This window comes from Tympanuchus pallidicinctus, unplaced genomic scaffold (genome assembly GCF_026119805.1).
Source record: "Tympanuchus pallidicinctus isolate F22 unplaced genomic scaffold, pur_lepc_1.0 scaffold3, whole genome shotgun sequence".
NCBI classification, from domain to species: domain Eukaryota; kingdom Metazoa; phylum Chordata; class Aves; order Galliformes; family Phasianidae; genus Tympanuchus; species Tympanuchus pallidicinctus.
In genome coordinates this window covers 76,828,468-76,837,284 of record NW_026294747.1, presented here as the reverse complement: position 1 = coordinate 76,837,284, position 8,817 = coordinate 76,828,468, and the positions used below count along the sequence as shown (strand labels likewise).

The window sequence follows — 8,817 nt, the reverse complement described above, 5'->3', positions numbered from 1 at the left end:
CCACCTTTAATGATTCTGTGGTTCTATGACAGCAAAATCTTCCAGATGTATTCACTTTTATGAGTGTCCTTTTGATGTTTCTGGTGTTGTTTTAATACTTTTCTAAGGCTCTGAGTGTTGTTCTGTACATCTGGACATTTTACTACAGATTTTTTAATTGCTAGATGAGCTGAAAGTGCTTTAACAGCTATTTATCCTTTAAAAAAAATGTTTGCACTATATAAATGCATGAGGATGAAATTTTATTTATATTTGCAGAGTCTGCAACTAGAAGTAAAATTCGATTTTTGGGGGAGGAATGTGAATATTTTAAATGTTGATTTTTTCTTTTTTCTTTTTTTTCTTGGTGGGGCTGGAAGCAGCCTAGCAAATTTCAGCAAATCCTATTCAAAGTAAAATTATGAAACTAAGCTAAAATTCTTCAGTGTAAAAAGGAATATGCGGAACTTGGTACATGCACATTCAGTGAGGTTTGGCAGGAAAAGTGTGTTTGCTCTGAAGCATTAATACCATACTCTGTGGATTATATTGTTTTTCATGTCAGCTAGCACAGTGTTATTCTATGAAATTGTAATGCACGATAAATAAAAGGCACAGTGCTGTCAATCATGACAAGAGATCTAAAGATGCACAAGATACACCAAAGCCATTATTAGAAAAGATGCTTGACTTTCGGACTGTTTGCAGAGAAGACGACATAGAAACAAAACAGACTGTGTACTGGATATGAGTTGCAAGATGAACAAGGGGAGGGGAGGGAGATAACTAACTTGTATACACAGAGTACTTTCACCTGAGCAAGCTCATTCTGACAGGAAAAGCAAAGCTGCAAAGCACTCCAAGGGGGATGATTTAGTACCTTTCGTTTTGCTACCCCAGCAGGTTTGGTTCAAAGGCAGCTCTCATATCTCTGCATGGTGTTGGCATATACACTGCACTTAAATCATTAGGCACTGCCTCAGCTGATGAGTTCAGGCTCAGAAAAGAGACATTGTGGTCTGTTTGCTGCTCTAGGGTCATAAAGCAGCTGGGAGTAATAAGGGAGGCTGAGAGGTTGGAGGTCTGAGCCTATGGGCTGAATACTTTTTGGCAGGAACCATGTAGTATCTATAAAGCATCTTCAAAATCTGTTCCTAACTGCATGGTTAAATATTGCCAAGACCTGAGTTTAGTTTTACTCTGTGCTGTTCAGCTCATTCCTCTCTGAAGTGGATATTACTCACAGAACGCATTTTTTATCAGTACATCAAATAATCAGTAATCAAACAACTTACTATTTAATTATTAGAGACCAAGATAAACTTCATTATAGTGTATCATTGTACAAATGCTTTTAGCACAAAGAACAAACAAGAAGCATCCAAAACACAAGAAATTGTTCAACTGGTGTTGGGTAGATCTGTCCAAGATGTGCCCAAGATGTACTAAAGAAGAGATCAAATATGACTGTGAAGACAAGAAGAGTTATTCAATAACCTCTTAGATATTTCTGGACCTGCAGTTTAATAAGCAGTTTAATTATGTGGGTATCAAGTCTATTTCTTTGATACCATTTCATCTTGTGGTAAACAACTTGTTTATGGCCCGAACATATTGCAGTAGCAATAGCAAAAAGTAGATTTATCCTGTTGAATCAGACAACAGACATAAATGCCAAAATACCTTAGAAAAGAACAATGTTTTGTCTTTGCAATGTCTTTGCAGCTATGAATGCCAAAGAAAATCTTCCCTTGAATCTGTATTCTTTATATAGACGCTGACTGCAAAACATTACACAGTCCCAGATCTAGTGATATCAGGTCTCCTATAGACTTGTATCCTGTCTCAGCATATTCCACTATAGTAACAGTGACCTCCAGTTCTTCCAGCTGTCCCCTACAAAGCCCTATGGACATTAATTAATCACCTTTTTCCTGTGTCTTTAAGAAGATCGCTAGCCAAAGGCAGCATGTGCATGAGATAGATCCATGCCAATCCATCCAGGCCAACCAGAGTACATACCAAAGGACCAGATGGCAAACTGATTTGTCAGGGACCCTGCCCTTGCTCAGACACTGATTTTCATAACTTTTAGAGTTCTTACACTCACGTCAGATTTGATTGAATTTAGCCAAGTTCAAACATTACTGAGAGGAAAGGAGAGAAAGATTGATAGTTGGGCAGATAGCACAGCCATGTAAACCTCACATGCCTGGGTAACCAAGGTACACAGAGACGGCTTCATAACCTGCAGTTATGCACACTGTGAACCCATGTATGTGTACCATGACCGTGTGCTGCCTCCCCTCATCTCTCTGACTGATGCTCACATAATGATGGAGGCATCTGATATTTTGATCCTTATCTTTTAATTAGTAGAGCACATTCCTTTCAGTGATCCGCCCAATGTCAGTAATTAATGAGGAGTTATTTGTTTCCTCAAGGCCTTTCTCAGAGTACTCACATTTCTTTGTGCCTTCTAAATGTGTAATCGCTACCACAGGATAAGAATATGACTGTCTTGATAACACAAATGGGCAAAATGAGCTAAAGAGGATTGCCTGAAGATGCGATCTGCTTTGGAGCTGAGGCTGGCATCTGAAGCAGCTCCCAAACTGCCAAGCAGCACTTTGTTCCACATAATACTGCCTATTTGCCAGAGCACCAAGGAGCTGCAACTGCCCAGCACAGCACTGCCACTGCCACCCAGTGACGGCCTCATTTGCCCTTTCTGCTCCAGAGAGACCATGTATCCTTCCCAGCACCACCACGCTTCATGCTTGAACAGAAGCAATCCTAGATTAGAATTTTTGTGTTTACCTACTGCTGTTGACATTCTGCCATTATTTTGTTCATTATTCAACTAAAAAATAATCATTTCTTTCCTGTCAGACTTAATCTATCAATCAAACTTGAGTGTAATTTCACAGGACAAGGGCAAAACACTTCTCTAGTCACAGCATTTTCTCCCTGCCAAGTTTCTAAGGGCTTCCACAAACCAAAAATTGTTCAGTAATATTTTTAATCACAAGGAGCATAAATTGAGAAAGCATTGCTCTTCTCTCTATAATAGTATTCACTGGAGATTACATTTGATTTCTTGTCAAGATTTCACCTGCAGCCACCATCTGTCTCACTGAGCTTCCTCAGCAGATCCCATCCTACTGAGATGCATTGAGGACATCCTTCTCCTCCTCTTTGCAGCACATCTGAAGGCCAGTGACACTACATGGAACTGACAATCTACATTGAAATCAACATTTCCTGCTTCACAAATCTGTCTTCCGTCCCCCCACAGATTGCCTTCATTTTGCAAAGATTCAGAAGGGTGAGGGGTGAGAAAACACAAATTTTAAAATTTTAGGTCTACTTCTATAATTATCTTTTTTTTTTTTCTTGTCGCAAAGAATCAACTTTTTTTTTTTAATAGCCATATTCCTGAAGTTGCTCTTGTCAGTATGGGGGTTGCTTTTATCCCCTGATTGCAGACATTTGTTTAGCCCTTTCACAGAACAGCATGCTGTTAAGATGTGTGTGTACATGCATGTGTTTACAAGCTTGCATCTGATTTTAGCATTCTCCTATTTTTAAAATAGTAGTAATTTCCCTAGAAGAAAAACAAGTTCCTACTTCAGCCTGGGATAAAAGGCAACCTACAAGGCACCACTCAATTGAATTGCTTTTTCATGTAATTCTGCATTTTAAATAAAGCAGCAGTCTAAAGGCCTTACTGTAATGGAAGGTTTCCCTCGCTTACATAATAGTTCATGCAGACAGACAGCACTTCAGAGGCTGCCACTGACATTCAGACAGAACTAGCTCAGTCAAAAGTACCACCCAGAAAAATAAGCTTCTGGGATCCAAAGGAGCCTCTGCCCCACTTCTTTTTGTTTTATTTCATTTTTTCCCCAAGGGTGCTCCCAAATACAGGGCAAAATCCAACCATCAAAAGGAAAGAACTAGGGCTGGCTTTGTCTTATTAACATGGCGCACATGCGGCTGGCATTTGCAGAAACCTGCAAGGAGCAACTCTAAACTCTACAAATAAGTGTCACTATGGAAACTAATCAGACGAAGAGAAGTATGAAAGAGACCGCCCCAGGAAAATGTCTGAGAGGGATAAATATTACTATAAATAAATTACTTAGCTTAGAAGGCTTCTGTGAAAAGGTTAAAGAAGCCAGCCAGGTGTCTCAGGGTCTGGGGCACATTCAGGACTTTTTCTTGCCAGGTCGGCAGCGTGCAGGAGCACTGTGCGTCTGCAAAGGGAGCACAGAGCCCACTTCATTCTTATGCGCCTGAGCTCTTGGCTAGGAGGAGAACCTTGCTTCTATCTTCCAAGGAGGATGGCTTCTTGGCAGCGTGTCTGCTCCCTGACAGCTCCTGAGGATAAGGATAAATAGCTGGGGAGAGTGGCAACTTAAATACAAATGAGGATTAACAGTTGGGAGCAAGCTAAACTTGTTATACCAGAAGGCAAAAATATGCTTTATTTCCGATAAGTATAAAAGTTGAAACTCTTTTCTTTTGTAGAATATCTCAGCTACTATTCTACAGCAAATGTCATCTTCATTACACCCTTTTCTGCAGTTAACATAAGTAACTGTGTGCACACCTCACTTTCATTGATTTGTAAAATAACACGTAAGAAAGAAACTGTAGTTACCCAAAAGCAAATAAAATTTGCTGCCTCGGTTGACCCAGAGCAGATGTCTTTATGTTTAAATATATACCGTGCCTTATCATACATGTTACAGCATTGTCATGAATTGTAAGTAGTCAAACTTTTGAAGAGAAGGAACCAAACCTGAAGTTTGTGTGGAAGCCATCAAATGCTCCTATCCAGGCTCACTTGTGAGACAGGAAAGAGAATGTTCAGCCTCCAGACTTTGATCAAGCAGCACCTCCAGCCAGCTATAGCCCACTGCTCCTCCAATCACAGCAATGTTCTGTAAAGCATAATGTCCGACAAATTTTAGAATAGAACAGGATAGTCAGCAGCTGAGTCTGATCAAAGTTGACATTAGTTGAAGAAGATCAAAAAACTGAGATAAAATGTTGTGTTTTTTTTAACACAACTAATAGCTATTTCTTGATTTTGCCTTTTCAACAATAAGCAGAAATAAATACATGTTCCATCCACTTTTACCACTCAATTAAGATGGGTTTGGCTGGAACAGACTCACAGAAAAACTGCAAATGAGCCCAAATATTTGGCTTTTGGAATCACTGTGACAGAATGCAACATGCAGAGATAATCACTTGTGATGTTTTCTTGTCACTGATGAGCCAAGCCAGGGAAATTCACAGACTGCAGCTTTCAGACGTTTATAAATTCTTTGGTTTCCAGTAAGATGATGTGGAGGGAGTTCATGTGAATTGTAAGAAGAGATTTAATCAGAAAGGTGATTAAGATGACAGGTGGATTAATTGATGGACATATTTCCAGTTGCAGAGGGAATAAAAACGGTTAGCTGCATGGACATTGGTAAGTGGTACCAACCGATCATTCTTTAGATGTAAATCTGTCCATCTTCTGGCAAAGTCTGCTGGGAGAGGAACTGCAACAGCAGCAAAAGATCTGTTTGTTCCAGAAGTGTTTAATTTGGATATCCGCATGCTTTTAAGTTAAACAATTAGTCCCTTTCACTCAGTTCCACTCACTGTTTGATGGATATATTTCCACAAAACACATAACTAGAGGTCAGGTAGAAAGCTTGCCTTTAAAATATGCCCTTAGTCAATGCAAGGTGCCAGAAGTTTCCTCAGTAGACCTTGCAGAGGGACCCATGGCCTGCTGGAGTCTGAAGAGCACTGGGTGGCTGTGCAGGGCTGTGCACAGCTGCACCTGAGCGCAGTAGGCACTCCTGCCACATTGCATGGAATAATTCAAAAAGTTTACATGCCAAAGCACACAAAATAGAGTTTTGAGAACGAAGCTCTGTCCTTTGAGATTTTAGCAGTTCCTCCCCCTCCTTTATTAGCACAGCTGCAGAAGCAGCAGTTCATTGAAACAGTCCTTCTCCCCCAGCACTGACTTCCGAGCAGAAGAGTTTCCTGCACTCCATAAAAGTGCTCCAGGTGGAAGCACTGAATACATTTGCATACCCAGAAGTGAGCATGTTATTTTCAAAAATTATATCGGTGGTAAATGTAGGTGTAAAGCAGGATGAAGTACCTGCTGTGTGATGGAGACAGCACTTCAGGAGCGACTTGTGGAACAGAGCTTCTTTGCAATTCCATCAAGGTTCTTGCTCCCTTCATCTCCCCCACAGCAACTAATTTAGGTAATTAAGGCAGGGAGGGAGGCGGGGGAGGGGGAGAGAAGGTAAAACCGAAAAAACTGTTGTAGATTACCATATAAAGAAGGCATGCCACAGAGTAAAAGGTGCTCTTGACAACCTGAAATCTGCTGACGGGAAAGAGAAACCTTCCCCTCTCCGAGCGCGGGGCCGCCAGGCCGCGTCCTCCGCAGAGGGCTTCTGCTGCAGAGCGGCACCATCTGCTGGGGGCAGCCGGTAGGGCGGGCCGCGGGTACGGGGAGCGTCTTCCGGAGGGGACGTAGTTAACCTATTTAGCCAGAGGGTGATGTGTCTATAGAAGCCTCTCTCTGGATTCTTTCCGCAGAGCTGCAAAATTAGCGGGTCGTAAATTGAAGGTAGACTATTAGAGGTGTCGTAACAAGTATTTACTGGAACTGGTTAACAAGGAGAGAGGGAAAAGGTCTGAGGTACAATAATTCTACTAGTTAAACACTGATCTCAACAATACCATATATCCTTCAATTCCACAACAATGCCTGGAGAACTATTGAAGTCAAGAGAAAGCTTGGGCAGCTGTGGAGAAGACCACACTATGTGCATTCAGTCTTAGAGAAATGCAAATTCTCAGTATCCGAAAGCAGAAAATTACTGAAGCCCCCCCTTTTTTTTTTTTTTTTTTTTTTTTTTTTTTTTTTCTTCCCTATCTCTGTGATCTATGCTAACAGCAACAAGGATTTCCGGACTATTCATTAATACCTAAACTTGTATTCTCCTTAGGCTCTGAGCCAACTGTTTGAAGATTTTAGATGAATGACCTCGTGAGCTAAGATACCAGTGCTATTGCTATTTCACTCATGCAGTCACATGCCTTTCACTTAGCTCCTTCCTCGTTGATGTGGAAATCGATCCCAGACCTAAATGAAAACTATGTGCTTCCTTTATTGTATTATGCTTTGAATATACTTTATTAAAGTTATTAAAAAGATAGGATCCCTTTGCACTGTACCACTGAGAGGCAGTTTTAGCGTGTGCTTTCAGTATTCTATCTTGGGAAGTCTCTATACAGATTTGTAGTGTACATGCTAAGCGTGTACTATGCACATATTTCTGCCTCAGTGTTATAACATATGAAACATAATGGTTTGTTACACACATTTACCATACTGTACAAAATCCAACCAGTGGATTGGGCATGACTCAGCTTCCTGCTTTACCTTGCAAGCTCTCCTAAAGGAGTCCCTGGGACATGGAGGTCATGACTGGGTAACACAGATAGAAAGGGATCTTGGAAAGTCTCTAGTCCAACCCCCAGCCCAAAGCAAGGTCAACATCAATAGAACAGTTGCTCAAGGATTTGTCCAGTTGAGTATAGAGAAGCTGCTCCAATGCTTAGTTGTCCATACAGGAAAAATCGTTTCTCACATCCAATCTACGCAAGGTAGATCTGCTGCACACAATATCTACCTGAAATACAAATTGCTGAGCTGGACGCCATCAAGGTGGGACAGGGCTATCTATGTCATAACAATCACCTGCTCTGTCCTGCCACAGTTCCTGCATCCTTGTGCACAGCCACAGCCACACAATCCCAGGACTGACTCAGGCTCGTGCCCATGTCCTAATGCAGCCATGCCCAGGGGTGCAGGCCTGGGTCAGCCCATCCCACAGCAACAGCTGTCAGTGGGTGCTGTGTGCCTTCCTCCTTCCTCACACAGCACGGCAGTAAGCACAAATGAGACCAAAGCAATCTGAATCAACAGGCAGGAACTCTTCATTAAAATGTTGTACCTTCATTTGTTTTGCATCTGTGTGCCTCAGCCATCTTGACGAAGAATACTGACTGCTGCTGTTTTTGTGAAACATTAACTTGCAACAGATTATGGCTTTCATACTGTAATTGGTGTTTCACTAATTCAGAAGGAGGATTAATTCTGCCTTATATATTTACTTAAGAAATTGTCCTTTCATTTGTTTAAATACTTACAGTAAGAATGCTCTCTTCTCAGTGTTGCTGCTTTTGATCTCTCGAGTATAGGTTTTTTTGTTTAAAATAAGAATGATCAAGGGTACAGGAAGTTCTTATGGGAAAACAGGGCAAAACCACTGAACTTTTCTTTGGAAATACTTCACAAAAAGAATGAAAAAAAAATATAAAAAGCTGTAGGTTCTGAAGAGTAATAGTGATACGGGATTACTGGTTTATCCATCAAATACATCAGTGAAGGAGCATTTGACTAAATTTAGAACAGAATACTGCAAAATATTAAAATACAGTCCCACAGTTAACAATGTAGATAATCAAACTGCATAACTCAGCCACAGGAGGCTGACGAAGGAAGAGCAGAATGAAGTCCTAACAGGACTGTATATTTGTTGTTAATTTGGAAAACCTCCTACTAGGGAAGTGAAACGGGGACCAAAGTGACCATGTAGGTTCATCAATGCCAGCCTCTTACTGTCTGATGGAAGTGAGTCCCCACCTCCTCTACAGCGGAAGAACAACCACAGCAGGAGTTGTGTAGCCAGGAACAGGCAGTGAGGATGTTCAATGCATGCCTGCTCTCTGCCTCCATTG

The 8,817-nt window shown here is 41.2% G+C and overlaps 1 long non-coding RNA gene across 1 annotated transcript; it reads right to left on the bottom strand.

Moving 5' to 3' along the window:
- Positions 1–3,430: 3,430 nt before the first annotated feature.
- LOC128086126 (uncharacterized) lies at positions 3,431–6,594 on the bottom strand. The gene is made up of 3 exons (XR_008209247.1): positions 6,158–6,594; positions 4,787–4,928; positions 3,431–4,362 (listed from the first exon to the last, which is right to left on the bottom strand). It is a non-coding gene; the product is annotated as an uncharacterized LOC128086126 (long non-coding RNA).
- Between the last annotated feature and the right edge of the window lie 2,223 nt (positions 6,595–8,817).